This window comes from Tiliqua scincoides, chromosome 3 (assembly GCF_035046505.1).
Source record: "Tiliqua scincoides isolate rTilSci1 chromosome 3, rTilSci1.hap2, whole genome shotgun sequence".
Classification (NCBI taxonomy): Eukaryota; Metazoa; Chordata; class Lepidosauria; order Squamata; family Scincidae; genus Tiliqua; species Tiliqua scincoides.
Window position 1 is genome coordinate 173820912 of NC_089823.1, and position 16062 is coordinate 173836973.

The 16062-nt window shown below is 44.7% G+C and overlaps 1 pseudogene; it reads left to right on the plus strand.

Annotated features, from left to right (window-relative positions):
• Window positions 1-611: 611 nt before the first annotated feature.
• LOC136646523 (5S ribosomal RNA) lies at window positions 612-725 on the plus strand (annotated as a pseudogene).
• The last annotated feature ends 15337 nt before the right edge of the window (window positions 726-16062 follow it).

Genomic DNA, 16062 nt, shown 5'->3' on the forward strand with positions numbered 1-16062 from the left:
GGGTCACCAGCGTCCTTGAGCCAGGCAGCCTCTTGACATAGGGTCTGATTCCCACTATGACTCTTGCTAACCTCAGGGTGTACAGACCAAATCCCTATTCCTATACTCTGCCCCACACTATACTGTCACTGTGACTGACCTGGCCAACAACAACACCACACACAGTCTGGAATACGCAAAAAAACAAAAAAAGCTCTTCACCCAGGGACAATCAGGTGAGGAACTAAGGCCACAATCTTAGCCACACTTTCCTGGGAGCAAGCCCCTTTGACTATATAGGACTTATTTCTGTGTACACATGCATAGGATTGGACTGAAACTTTCATACTGGCTCCACAATCGCAACCAGCTAACCTCAGGCTATTCCAATTGATAGGTGGGAGGGGACTGCAGCCCTGCTCAGTCAAATTGAGCCTGGGTGGGTGAGTAACCTCAATGACCACATTAGAACTACCTCTTTCACCCAAGTATCCAACGGGGTGCTACAGATGTCCTGCCTTGCCTAGTACAAGGAGAGTTGGGGCAAAACCATCTCCACCATCTTTTTTAAGTGGCAGAAAGAATTCCCCTGGTTGAAGTTAACATGTAAGGAATGTCACCATGACCTACACTGCAGCAACTGTTACCCTGCAGATGGCTGATCTCCTCTGATCTCAGAAGCTAAGCAGGGTCAGGCCTGGTTAGTACTTGGATGGGAGACCGCCTGGGAATACCAGGTGCTGTAAGCTTCTACCATAGTCTTTTGAGACTGAAGGTTGCCAACCATGACCTACACTGAAGTGCTGGGTAGGGCTGACCCATCCATGGGGCAGTCACCTCAGGCAACAGATTCACAAGGGTGACTGCCTTGGGCCCACCCCCATAGCTGCTCCTCCTCCCCCCTGGCTTTGAAAAATAAGAACAGAAGAGTGGAGGAGAGGAGAATGGTATGCTAGAATGTTAGAGGTACTCTAGCCCTCCTCCCCATTCTCCTCTTCTCCATACTTCCTCTTCTGCTTCATTCCCCATTTTCAAACCTAGAGATTGGGAAGCAGCAGAGGTGACTGCTGTTGCACCACCAGGTGTGGGCGGAGGGGCCGGAATTTGGTGCACAACCTCAGGTGCCAGGGGGTTTGGGGCCATCCCTGGTGCTAAACCACATCAGCCTGTTTTATGATGTCCTGTGATTCAGGCTACAGAGAGCTAAAAAGATACTGACCTTTCCCTTCCTCCCCACCCATCCATGTAGATTATACTGTATGCAGCTACTGATGCAAAAGGTAAAAACAGCCTACATCTCAAAATGACACCAAACTAATAGTTACAAATGTGTTTTCAAGGACAGAAAAAAAATCTTTAACAAATGCTCCATTCTACTATATGTAAGAGTCTCTGAGTTGTGGGCTGTTTTTTGTTTAAATTATCTATAAAGATTTTCCTGTTAAATATGATTATATTTCCATGTTACAGTTAATAGGGCTTTTAAGTCTCTGCCAAAATAGATTGCAGTATTTTGCAAGGGGCAGTCAACTCACAAAACTCAGAAATTCGTGTAAACTCTTTAAAAGACAATTTAACACATAGTTGATTTTAGTATTACAATGCTCAGGGATGGATTTTAGTCTATCACTTTTGTAGCTTGTTATTTGTGTGGAGGTTTGTTTGGGGCTTTTATATTTTTTTTGGTCATGGATTTAATATTAATCCATGAAATGACATTAAATTTAGAATAGTCACCAACATTCTGATGAGCCATCTCAGTCTTTCAGGACAGTGATCAAGCAAAAGTAAGCTCCAGAAATATGTAGGGGAAAAATGATGATGAATGCACGACCACATCTGCCAGGGAAAATTCAGCAAGAATACAGGTTAAGAATAGAATATTCAGAGGCTAGAATTTGTGAAATGATGAAATGTTAGTATAATTAATACAGTGTAAGAATTATAATATTACAAGTACAGCTGGCCCCATCATGTGGCGAATTGAGGCAGTAGCCTCAGGCAATAGTTTATCAGAGGATGGGGAGAGTGAGCAGATGCCATTGCTGTCCCCCTCACCTGCCCCTCCAATGACATTGGGGGCACAATCCTAACCCCTTATGTCAGTGCTTTCCAGCACTGGCATAGGAGTGCCAATGGGACATGTGCTGCATCCTGCAGTTGGGGGACAGTCACAGAGGCCTCCTCAAACTAAGGGAATGTTTGTTCCCTTACCTCGGAGCTGCATTGCCCTTACGTCAGTGCTGGAAAGCACTGACATAAGGGGTTAGGATTGCGCCCTGGGAACAGAGAAGAGCTTCTCTAGATCAGTAGTCTCTTCCCTTCTATTTGTTCTTCCACGCCCTTTTTCTCCTCCTTTACAAAGTCAGTGGGGAAGAAGGAGAAGGAGAGCTTTCAGCCACCTACTGGGTGTGACCCACCACTAACACATCATAGAGTAAGAGAGTAGGGGACAGGAAAGAGAGCAATTGTGTTTTCCACTCCGCTTGAGGTGCCAAAAGTTCTGTCGGCCACCCATCTTGAAAGACATAGGCTTGGGGTCAAGGAACCTGCAAGCAGCATTCCATTCATGGAATGACACTTTCAAGACCACCCTTCTCCTTGTTGAAGCTCTCTCCAGAGTTAATCTCCAAGGGCTGGAGATGCAATATGGGGTATTGCAGGGGCCGAGGATGGAGGAGGTCAATGGAAATGGCTTTCCCCTTGCATGAATAGATATGTTTTCCACCCACACTGGAGTCTCTTTGAATTCAAACCAAAGTGTTCATTTCAGAAATTATATCTAGTAGTCTATGGATATAACTATGCCTAGTCAAGGTGTGCCAAGGTCATTGCTAGGTTGGCACAACAGCTATCAAATTTGGAGGGTGGGAGGCTGTAGATCTTGGCGGCAGCAGCACACACTGGGTTCCAATCCCAGTTTTCCCAGCTAGTCATGCCTCCTGCCTCCCCTCGGACTTAAGCCAGTAAAATAGCTGGCATAGCTTCCAAGGAGATCTATTTACAGTCAGGTAGCCTATGGAGAGGCAGAAAAATCCTTATGGTTTATAAAGGCAAAAAATATTTGAGGAAGGCAATAGACCAGAGAGATTATTGGCTCATATGTTAAAAAAATAAGATGAAGTCTAATTTTATTTCAGCATTGATGAAGGAGAATGAAATTATTACTTCCTCAAAAGACATATTGAATGGATTTGGAAGATTTTATGAAGGTCTATATACTTCAGCAAAACCTTCAGAGAATAAGATCTTGATTTTGGGGGGCTAAATTAACCATTTTGCAATTCTCACCTGAATACTGTATTTTTTTGCAGGCACCTATCACCATGGATTAATTAAAACTAGCAGTGAAAGGATTAGGAATAATGGAGCTCCTGGGCTAGATGGTTTTATGGGGGAACATTATACACATTCTTTAAGGGGCTCATCCTTTGTTTAATTTGTTAAATTAGATTATGCAGTCTCCTATAGTACCATTTAGTTAAAATGAAACAGGAATAATTCTGATCAGTAAACCAGATAAAGGTTATTTGCTGCCTGGTTCCTATCTCAAGATTTTTAGATACAGATGACTATACTGGCAACTAGGGGAAGCAATGTAATTCATAAATACAGTATACTGTATCTGAGATGACCAAACTAGATTTATTCTAATATCTTTTAATATCCAAAGACTAATTAATATCATTCATATTGTTCAGGAGACTAACTGTGAGTGTAGCATAGTGTTTTTAGATGCTGAAAACGCACTCAACAGCATGGAATGGCAATATCTTTTTTGCACATTGGTATATTGGAGAGGTTGATTGAAAAATGATTCACTCTGCCGTATCAGCCAGGATTCGTTTAAATGAAATAACATTAGACAAATTCCTTTTACATATTGGAACAAGTTAAGGTCATTCTTTTTCTCCACTTTTTTTTCCACTAGGAATGAGCCTCTGTCTAGGACAGTGGCTCTCAAACATTTTAGCCCCAGGGTCCACTTTTTAGATTGATAGTCTGAAGGAACCCACTGGAAGTGATGTCTTTATCCTGGAAGTAATGTCATGGCCAGAAGTGATATCAAAAACTGGAAAATTTTTAACATGCCAATACAATAAATCAAATCAGTTAATTAAGGCTACAATCCTATTCACACTTACCTGGGAGTAAGCCCCATTGATTATAATGAGACTTACTTTTGAGTAGGCATGGCTAGGATTTGGCTGTAAGTAAATTAAAAGTACACAATGAGTATAAGTTTAATAATTTATTTAAAACAAAGAAGAACCCTCCTAATCCTCCCAAGCAGTTGCTGATCTGTTTAAAAAAAAAAAAATTCCCCAAACATCCCAAAGGCAGCAATCCTACCCACACTTACCTGGGAGTAAGCCCCATTGACTATCAATGTCAAAAGCATATATACATACGTATTGGCAACCTTCAGTCTCGAAAGACTATGGTATCGCGCTCTGAAAGGTGGTTCTGGCACAGCGTCTAGTGTGGCTGAAAAGGCCAATCCGGGAGTGACAATCCCTTCCACACCGGGAGCAAGTGCAGTCTGTCCCTGGTCTGTCTCCCTGGCTATGGGCCTTCCTTCTTTGCCTCTTAGCCTCAGACTGTTGGCCAAGTGTCTCTTCAAACTGGGAAAGGCCATGCTGCACAGCCTGCCTCCAAGCGGGCCGCTCAGAGGCCAGGGTTTCCCACTTGTTGAGGTCCATCCCTAAGGCCTTCAGATCCCTCTTGCAGATGTCCTTGTATCGCAGCTGTGGTCTACCTGTAGGGCGCTTTCCTTGCACGAGTTCTCCATAGAGGAGATCCTTTGGGATCCGGCCATCATCCATTCTCACGACATGACCAAGCCAACGCAGGCGTCTCTGTTTCAGCAGTGAATACATGCTAGGGATTCCAGCACGTTCCAGGACTGTGTTGTTTGGAACTTTGTCCTGCCAGGTGATGCCGAGAATGCGTCGGAGGCAGCGCATGTGGAAAGCGCTCAGTTTCCTCTCCTGTTGTGAGTGAAGAGTCCATGACTCACTGCAGTACAGAAGTGTACTCAGGACGCAAGCTCTGTAGACCTGGATCTTGGTATGTTCCGTCAGCTTCTTGTTGGACCAGACTCTCTTTGTGAGTCTGGAAAACGTGGTAGCTGCTTTACCGATGCGCTTGTTTAGCTCGGTATCGAGAGAATGTGTGTCGGAGATCGTTGAGCCAAGGTACACAAAGTCATGGACAACCTCCAGTTCATGCTCAGAGATTGTAATGCAGGGAGGTGAGTCCACATCCTGAACCATGACCTGTGTTTTCTTCAGGCTGATTGTCAGTCCAAAATCTTGGCAGGCCTTGCTAAAACGATCCATGAGCTGCTGGAGATCTTTGGCAGAGTGGGTAGTGACAGCTGCATCGTCGGCAAAGAGGAAGTCACGCAGACATTTCAGCTGGACTTTGGATTTTGCTCTCTGGAGAGGTTGAAGAGCTTTCCGTCTGATCTGGTCCGGAGATAGATGCCTTCTGTTGCAGTTCCAAAGGCCTGCTTCAGCAGGACAGCGAAGAAAATCCCAAACAAGGTTGGTGCAAGAACACAGCCCTGCTTCACTCCGCTTCGGATGTCAAAAGGGTCTGATGTGGAGCCATCGAAGACAACAGTGCCCTTCATGTCCTTGTGGAAAGATCTGATGATGCTGAGGAGCCTGGGTGGACATCCAATCTTGGGGAGAATCTTGAAGAGGCCGTCTCTGCTGACCAGGTCGAAAGCCTTTGTGAGATCTATGAAGGCTATAAAGAGTGGCTGTCATTGTTCCCTGCATTTCTCCTGCAGTTGTCTAAGGGAGAATACCATATCAGTGGTGGACCTGTTGGCTCGGAATCCACACTGCGATTCTGGATAGACGCTCTCTGCAAGTACCTGGAGCCTCTTTAGTACAACTCGGGCAAACAGCTTTCCTACAACGCTAAGGAGAGAGATGCCGCGGTAGTTGTTGCAGTCACCCCTGTCACCTTTGTTCTTGTACAGCGTGATGATGTTTGCATCCCTCATGTCTTGAGGTACTCCACCTTCTCTCCAGCAGAGACAGAGGATTTCATGCAGCTCAGTGACTATGATCTCTTTGCAGCATTTTAGGACTTCAGCAGGGATGCTGTCTTTTCCAGGTGCCTTGCCAAAGGCAAGGGAGTCCAGGGCCATGTGAAGTTCTTCTAGGGTTGGTTCACTGTCAAGCTCTTCCAGCACAGGCAGGCACTCAATGTTGTTCAGTGCTTCTTCGGTGACTACATTTTCTCTGGAATATAGCTCAGAGTAGTGCTGCACCCAGCGTTCCATCTGCTGCGCCCGATCCTGGATGACCTCGCCTGTGGCAGACTTCAGAGGGGCAATTTTCTTCTGTGTTGGACCTAGGGCCTGCTTGATACCATCATACATCCCCTTGATGTTGCCCGTGTCAGCTGCTATCTGTATTTCGGAACAGAGCTGGAGCCAGTAGTCGTTAGCACATCTCCTGGCAGTCTGTTGGACTTTGCTGCGAGCAGTTCGGAGGACCTGCAGGTTGCGCTCACTGGGACAGGCCTTGTATGCTGCTTGAGCTCTCCTCTTTTCCTCAATGACTGGTGTCAACTCCTCAGAGTGGGCTTCAAACCAGTCTGCCGCCTTGTTGGTCTTCTTGCCGAATATGGACAAGGCGGTGTTGTAAACGGTATTCTTGAAATGTTCCCATCTGTTGGATGCGTTTGCGTCGGCCGGGCCTGGAAGAGATTCCTCAAGCGCTTGTGCAAATTCCTCCACTTTTCTCTGATCCCGGGTCTTGCTGGTATCAATGCGAGGTCTTCCTTCCTTTTTCATGTGATACAGTCGCTTTGTTTGCAGTTTCACTCTGCTGCACACCAGGGAGTGGTCAGTGTCGCAGGTAGCACCATGATAACTGCGTGTGATCTTGATGCTGGGAAGGCTGGAGCGTCTGGTGAGGATCAGGTCGAGCTGGTGCCAGTGCTTTGATCTTGGATGTCTCCAAGAGACTCTATGTTGGGGCTTTGTGTTGAAGAATGTGTTGCTGACACAGAGACCGTGATGACAGCAAAACTCTAGCAGGCGTTGGCCATTTTCGTTCATCCTCCCAGTGCCAAACTGACCTAAGCAAGTGGGCCATGAACTGTTATCAGCACCAACTCTAGTATTGAAATCGCCGAGGATGAACAATGGCTCTTTTACAGGGATTTTCTTGACAGTGGTGGCCAGGTCATCATAGAATTTGTCTTTGGCTTCTGCTGGAGACGACAGAGTCGGTGCATAAGCACTGATGAGAGTGATAGGTCCTGCTGATGACTGGAGCTGCAGGGACAAAATTCTTTCACTTCCCACAGTAGGTGGGATGATGGATTTCAGCAGGGTATTTCTGACCGCAAAGCCAACGCCATGTTCCCTGGTTTCGTTTGGTGGTTTTCCCTGCCAGAAAAATGAGAAATTTCTCTCCTTGACAGATCCGGAATCTGGCAGCCTAGTCTCTTGAAGGGCGACGATGTCCATCTGCAGTCTGCTCAGCTCCATGTCGATGACAGCTGTTTTGCGTGCGTCGTCTATTTCTTGCAGGTCATCAGAGAAGCCAGGTGTCATTGTCCTAAAGTTCCAGGTGCCCAGCTTTAGGGCAGTAGTTTTCTGTTTTCTGTTGCATGGTGCAGAGTTGTCGATCCGCTTGTCGGTTTTCACCCTAAACCCCACGCACCCCATGAGGTTAACGGACCGTGGCGAGGCAACACCTTACTGGCTGGGGACTGCCCAGCTTAAGGCGGGCGGTAGCTGCCCAATGAGATGCAATGATCTCTCCCACCGTCGGAAGCAGCCCCTGGCGTCATGCTCTACGCCAATCGAGCAAAGACTTATAACCGGTAAACTGCTGCTTCCCGTGTTGTGCCGACGCCGTATGGCGAAGTTGGAGTGTCCTCTCCAGTGCGCGAGGCCTGGGTAAAGAAGGTATGGAGGATAGGCTGTTACCCATGCAGCAAATCCCCCCTCTCCATGTCGCTGGAATGGTCCAATGGAAAGGCAGAAGCCAATACGGTTGGTTCCAGCGGCGTCGCAGGAGTTGCCAGAACGTGACTGTGTTCAGCCATGAACTGCCTAAGGGACTCCGGCTCCTGATTTTGCCTCAAGGTTGACTCCTGAAGCCTTTTCCAGAACTGGATGTAGCCACAAGGCAGTGGAGGTTTGAGGTCAGAGTTTCCTTCTCTTAGATGAGCTGCCTTCCTAGGCTGACGAGTCCCATCTACCCGGTGGCTGTTTAGTCGCCTCTTACGACAAGTACAGCCAAACTGAGGGCCTATTCTTAGCCCCCAGCCCCCAGGGGTTATATACATAGTAGCCTGTTAAAAGTACAGTGACTATTCTAACATTTCCCCAAATAAAGTCACATACCATAGTAGCATCAAGTCTAATATATCAAAAATAAAATACACATTGACACGAATGAGACCCACCTGAAATTGGCTCACAACCCACCTAGTGGGTCCTGACCCTCAGTTTGAGAAACACTGGTCTAGGATATAACAATTATACTAAGGGGATGAACGTCAAGATATGGACATTTAAAACTGACTCACATGTGGATGATATAATTTTAACTGTTAGAACTGCTGAAGGATTTTGGCCAAGCTCAAGGTTATACAGTCAACTCTACCAAAATTGCCTGGCTTGGATTTTATGGGTGGTATCCTGATGAGGGCTTTCACCATTAGCAGCTCACTGTGCAAAAGGAAACCTCCTCCATGAATACAACTCACTGCAGGGCTCTTCTGTTTCCACAGTGAGCTTCTGACAGTTAGTCCTAGTCAGGTTGCCACCTTTGCAACAGGCAGAGAGCACCTAGTGGCCCCGGAATGTTTGTTTTGGCAGCTCTAGGCAGTGTTAGAATTGGGTTCAATAGTCAAGATACACATAAGGCAAATATACATATACAAATTTCTAACATCCATTTATGAATAAATTCTATCTTATTTGCATATACTGTATCTTTCTCTCAACAAGCTTCATCTAAGGACACAATCCTAACCCCTAATGTCAGTGCTTTCCAGCACTGGAAGGGCGGGGAGGAGTCATGATGGGGAGGTGTGACGCGGGGAGGGGGGTGGACTGGAGGCATGCTGGGGGAGGGATGGGAGGCGGGTCAGCGGAGTTCTGCTCTGCAGGATCCAAGGTGCTCATGTAGAGCTCCATGCCTTATACTAACGTCTTTACCTTACCACCAACCTTTTGGTCAGCGGTAAAGTGAGTAGCCCCATTGCAGGGCTGCTTACCTTACTCAGGGGAAGGGGACAAAAGTCGCCTTCTCCTGAGGCGCCTTGCAGCAGCAGCCCTTCTCGGTGCTGCCGAGCCTGGGTGCCCGGGGCAGCTCAGGACTGGGCTGTTACATGATAAAGAGACGGGGGGGGGAAGGTACACACACACACACATATAAACATATGAAGGAGCTGGTTTAGATGATGTTTTTAACCCCAAGCTGTCCCACACTGGTCTCTCTGCTTACAACCAGAGGACTTTGGGACATTTTCTCCATCAGCCCCAATAAATAAATGAATCAATCAATCAATCAATCAATCAACTTTACATTTACTACTGATAAATCTACTTTAAAATTGGATGTGTCAGCACAGGTAGAGGGGTGGATGAGATGAACTGTCCCCCACCAAATTTCTCTAAACAGGAAGGAAGAGGCCAGGATGTATGTACTCCATGAGCACACATGTCCTTTACTGTATAAGGTTAATTTGGGTTTCAAAATATCATCAAAATTGGCCCAGAGAGATTCAGGGTTAAATAACTGTTAATTTAAAATGGTTCTTTCTTTCTTTCTTTCTTTCTTTCTTTCTTTCTTTCTACACCACCCTATTTTAATTGTATCTATGTTATCAAGAATATGGATTGTATCCAGATTTACACTTGATACAGGAATTCCACCAAAGGTGAAGTTCTGTGAACATTGCAAAATAGCTAGCACAAAAGCTAGCAGAAGGAAGAGTTTGTTAAACAGAGAAAGCCCCTGTATTTTCTCTCTCCCCCCATTATTATATGTTGATCAATGTCATGATGCATGAGGATTATGAACTGTTTTCCTTAGAAAGCATATCCAATGTCATATAAGTCTCATACTGTATGAGTCTCATACAGGTCTCATACAAGTATTTCTTGAGCTAATGGGAGGGATCTAGATAAATTTTTTTTTTCTTGTAGAAGTATTTTGTATTCTTGTATTTTGTATTAACTCTAAATAGCTCTTCCATGAGAATGACAGCCTTTCCATAAATGAAGAGTTTTTTTGAATAGAACCCATTATGTCTGATGCTCTCAGTAGAAAAGAAGAGTGACCCATTGAGTTTCTAACTTTTTTCTACTGTGATTTCAGTGTCATTTTCATGACTAGGAAGGCATCAAGGTGTAACCGATGGACACATTGTACTTGTTCTATGTTCTGAACACACTTACTAGAAAATAAGTCTCATTGACCTTAGATGGATTTAGTTTTGAGTAAAGATGCGTAGGATTCAATGGTATTTTCTTCCTCAAAAATATTTTTTTTAATACTAATAATGAATTTCAGTTACTTTTTACTCCTTGTTTTCAATCCCTTAGCATTATTATCTCCTGAATTGTGAAGGCTGAATATAATCAAATTAAGTGAAGCACATCTGAGTACTTACAAACGGAACTTATGGCTCAATCCTGAGGGTGTGCTAAGCTGGCAGAACATGTGTTCCGTCAGCATAGTGTGCTCTGTGGCTGTCGCAAATGTGACTCAGCCAAAAACACAGGCTGGTCACCTTCAGAAGCAGTGAGTGGCCAGGTCCGCACAACAACTGACCACAGATACCTGCTGCCCTGGGGAGGCCATGTACAGGGTTGGAGGGAGGGAGGGGACAATGGAACAGGGTGTGGGGAGGGCAGAACAGGGTAGCAACCAGGTGGAGATGAGGGCACATCACACCTGGTAAGGGGGTGGGTTTGGCTGTGGCAGTAGTTCCGAACCCTGACTTCCTTCCTGCGCCTGATATACTTTCCTGGGTTAACGCAGATTTGCACCAAAAGTATCACTGGCACAGGCCAAATTGACAAATGGGCCCTCAGGGGCTTACCCCGGGGTAGGGGAACAAATGTTTCCTTGTTCAGGGAGGCCTCTGGAGCCAAAAACGTCCCTGCAAGTATCAGTAGGTATCATGTTGGCACCACTGCTTTGCCACAGAAGGAGTTACAGTGGATTGGGCTGTCCAGCTGCAATCCTATACTCATCTGGGAGTAAATACCATTGAATTAAATGGGACTTACTTCTAAGTAGAATTGCAGCCTAAGTGCCCTTGTAAGTACAGTATTAAAATGTGCTTAAGCCATTTCTGCCCAATGTTGCATATACTCAACAGGGATCAAATGTGTTCACCTGTGAACTGGGCAGAAATGGTTAGTTTGGCTTGATGGTGGCTTTAGACTTAAAAAAATTAAGCTGAGAATCTCACGATCCTAGCAAAAGCATGCACGTCACAAAAATATATTGTGAAGCTCAGACAGGAACCTCTCCCTACAATATAACCTCTGCCTGAATATATTCAAATCAAATCATGCCGCTCTGTTAACATGTTTCTGTTGAAATGTTAGACCAGTTAATAAATGCCATGCTAAAGAAATATAGGATTCTTCTAGAAATGGTTGCTCCATACCCATTTTCTACATGAAGGAAGATAAGCTCTGTTTATTTTTAAGTGCATCCTCATTATATTCCTCCTGGTTTCTGCTGAACTTCTAATTCATCTCCATTTTGAAGTTCAATTTTTCAAACTGAGCCACATTCTTGGCCCGATAAGACAGACAGACTGTCTGCACTGAAACTATTTAATTTGAGCCGGTTGCCCCTTCTGAAAAATGATGTCGACAGAAGATAAGGAGACAGGCACTTTAAATTTGTTCCATCAGAACCAGTTGCTTGTTATGAAGCTTATTTGAGGCAATTCAAAATTGTCCACTTTTAAAAGCCAATTGTCCATCTTAAAGACTGCTTGTAACTAAAGTACAGACCAAAATGGTTTATAGCTATTGAAGCAGCTACTGCAGAATGGCGTTCATGTGCATTCTGTTCATGTCCTCGTTTTCCATTTTTATTGTCTGTTGCCTTTTGGTTTTGTCAATAACATTGGACACGGTGCATCAAATATGTACTGCTCTTGCACAGCTTCCATTTATTTCTATAAACACAATATCTAAATGTATAGTCACTATTTTTACTATACATTAAAATATATGTATGATAACGTGGGCAGTCCAGTCCTACCCTTGGCAGGGACACTGGGTGCAGTAGCACCAAAATGGCAACTGGTGTATTCAGAGGCCCTGCCAAGGCCACCCAAGTCCCCTTCCCCTGAGAAAAGCCCCAGGCCCCACAAAGGGGCTTCTTAAGTCTGCACAGCAATTTTGCTAGTGCGGACAAGAGAACCTCTGTCAGGCTTTTCAGCTCAACATGGAGGATAGGATCCAGCAGAGCAGGGATCTGCCAGTCCCACCCCCCTTCCAGGCCAGTTCCTCCCCATGCCCCACCTCTCCCAACCTCACAATGCCTCCCCTCACCCCTAAAACCCACACCACCACCCAGCGGTGCAACTTACCTCTTTGCGCTCCTACAGTGCCCTCTGTCCAGAGCTGTGCCTGGCATTGTAATGGAAATGCACAAGATCCCTCAAGGAGATAGGGTGTGGTGTCAACACTGGCCCCTTGCTCTGGTAGGCCTTAGATTGTAGTGAGTGTGCTGCACAACTGCAGCCACTTGGAGGCAAAAAGGCCCTCAGAGATAGAAGCAGCATCTGCAGGAAGGAAAAGAGGTGCTGGTAGTAGAAGGAGGAAAGCTTGAGGAAGAACTGAATTGATGCATTAATGGACTACTGGAATTACTGATGGACTAACTGAATAAAGGACAGATGAGTGAGTGGACTTTGGAGACGGCTGGAACAGAAACTGCTAGAGATTCGCGTGTGGCTGACATGCCCAAGATCTGCTGAAGACCAAGGTGTTGCTATAGTGGCTGGACCACCTGCTGGCAGGAGAGGGGAGGAAGGCGGACCTCTGCAGGTTGAACAGGCGAGCTGCCCTGATGGTGGGGTCCAATAGTACTGCAGTGCAGAACTAGGGCCATTATTGGGGAATGAAGGGAAACTAATTAACTTAAATTGGTCATAAGTTCTTTAAGTGAAACTTAGACCAGGAATCTGGCAAAACAGGCGCTGACTGGCACAGTCCCTTTTCTGGTGTTCCCACCTTCCAGAATGCCATAAACATGTTTTATGGCATGTTTATGACACCCAATTCCAGTGCTGGAGCTCAGTGCCAACTCTGGAGGTTCTCAGTGCCAAGCCTGACAGATGTTCTCTTGTCCGCACTAGCAAAATCGCCATGCAGACTTGAGAAGCTCATTGGATTGGGCCCTCAAATGGATCAATGCAACTTCTTCTGTAAGATCCTGATTCTTCATTTGTAAGTTTTAGTCTCTTATTTATTTGATCGTGATGGGTTGGATCCAAAGAATTTGCAGAGGAAAAAGTAGATTATCATTCCACAGATGAACTCATAAGAGCTTGCTCAAGGTTTCATGCAGTATTGTAAGAGGAATTTTTTAATCACAGTGCTTGTGCAAGAAACTGAGCAAAGGGGTTTTGGATATAGTTTCACTTTTCTTGTGGGACACTTTAGTACAAGTTTCAGTTTAGCCCTCCCATGTGCAGAAGATGTCTTCCAAATGCAGAAAGAAACTTTGGATCCAGTCCTGTGTGTGAGCATTGCAGTACCTCCAGCAACCAAAGTACACATTTTCAATGCCTTTCCAATCGAGTCTGGAACTGATCGTTTCCCCACCAATGCTACTGTTCTGATAACTGACAGATGCTAGTATGAGAGCTATCTCCACCAAGCTCCACAACAGTGTGGTGGCTGGCACTGTACATTACAGTTGTGGTGGTGGAAAACAATCACGTTGGATTCAAAGAGCCTAAAGTAGACAACATTTATTGAACAGCAGCCTCCCTGCCCTTGCGAGCTGCCTAGCAGGCCTCTTTTACAATTGAGCCAAGTTTGAAATACAGCATGGCGAGATCTGGCACTCAAAAAGAAAAGATTCTGTTGGGCATGCTCAAGCCCTTCGGCAAACAGATTTTGGAATCTCAGTGAATGGGAGTCTCTGAATTGTCTTGGGAATGTGTGTTCCCATTCTTAAACGTTTTGAGAAGCATCCTATCGGAAATTTTGCTCCCTGACTACTAAGTGTCTATGTCTTATTCAGTCCCACTTATTCAAGACCAGTAGCATAGCTGGAGCATAACCAGGGGCAAAGAAACACAATGACACCCCCCCACACACACATTGTTGCATGACCACCCCATGTGCAGCCCTGGCGCCAGAAACAGCTACATTTCAAGACAAAAGGCAGCAGGAAGAAGAGGAGGGCCCATTTCACAGTGCTTCCATGCACCAGAAGGTAGGCACTGTCACCCCCCCCCCCCCAGCAGAGACAGCAGAAAGCTGCCACTCTGTCAAAGGGGCCAGTTGACCACCTGGCCCCAATATAGCTATGCTACTGGGTTCAGGACAGGTTCATATAACCTGTCCGATCTTTAAGATCATCTAGGAGACTCTGTTTTCTGGCTTGCTGTTAGTGGGGATCCACCAGGCGTCTGCTAGAAACAAGAGTTTTCCTTGCAGCAATGTCTCACCTTTGAATTTCCTCCCAAGGGAAATCAGATTGGCTCCCTCCCTGATTATTTAAGGTGTTAACTTGAGGGTGCTTTTCATTCAGCTCTACCCTCGTGCTATATTGTGGTTGCTGGATGTGTTACTATCTTTTATTGTTGTTTTCTTGTAAATTTATTGCATGCTTTTCATGATTTTGTAAGTTGCACTGGTAATCTTTTGAAAAGCAAGATACAACTGTAATCAAATAAATAATTCATTTCTCACAACATCTGGAAGATACATCAGATAAAGGCTAACAGCTTCTGAAGCCATAGGAGAACCCTCCCTACACAGAAGGATCTAACCAAACAGGCTGCTGTAGCAACCTATAGGCCAGCTCACAACCTCTTGTAACATCCAGAACATCAACTAGGTAGGCCTCAACTAAGCTAAGGTTCTGAACTGTTTCATCGCATACCCTTGGCCTTTCTCACAACAGCTCCTTCCTTTCAAATGCAATATAATTAATCCCCTGGATAAAAGCCAAATGCAAGACATAAAAGTCCAACTGGCTGGTATACTTGCTGATGTCAGTAAGAACTTTTGATACAGAAATTGAAGAGAGTAAGTTTGGTCCATGATCTTTCCGGTTCAGATGCCTGCTATTAATTTGGATGGTCCTTATTGGGTTCAAAAGAAAAGCAATAGGAACAAGGTAAATAGACAAAGATATATTAACTTATCCTTAAACTGGGAGACACACTAGGAACTGATAACCTAAATTAAATTGAGGCGACTCTGTCTCTATCTCTAAATAGAATCTTTCGCTCAAAACAAGGAAGTGAATTTATGAGAAAGAAATGAATTAAGAAGGGAAACAGCCCAAGTATTTGCGCAAACTAATAATCAGAATTTTATTCAATGTGATGCTTCTGTTTGAATCCCTCCCCTCATATCCATATTATTCAAGTAAAGCTGAAATAATCGAAAGGTAAAGTATTTCTTTGGAAGTGCTGCTCATATTTAACTAATTAGCTAAATGACCTTTGCATCATTTTCATCCACCATCTTCTTGCATAAATGTTTCATGAATTACATTTAATCATTAGTAACATCAACTTGAGCAAATTAATTACCGCCAATTCCTATTAATAAAATGCATCTTGTAATAAATAATGTTGGTTTATTACAGAGTATTAGTCTCAGGGGCATTCACATATGTCAGTTGCCTCCTACTTGAGGCTCAGAGAAAAGTAATCAAATAACTGTAATTATTGTACTAAATACATCACCATTTGTTTAAAATGTCAATGAGATGGAATAAAGGCATTTATAACACTCCAGAGTGAATATTCTGATTCACAGAAGTATGAATAGATGGGGATCTACTTATACTTCTGTAAAATTATAAGGGGAAGTTA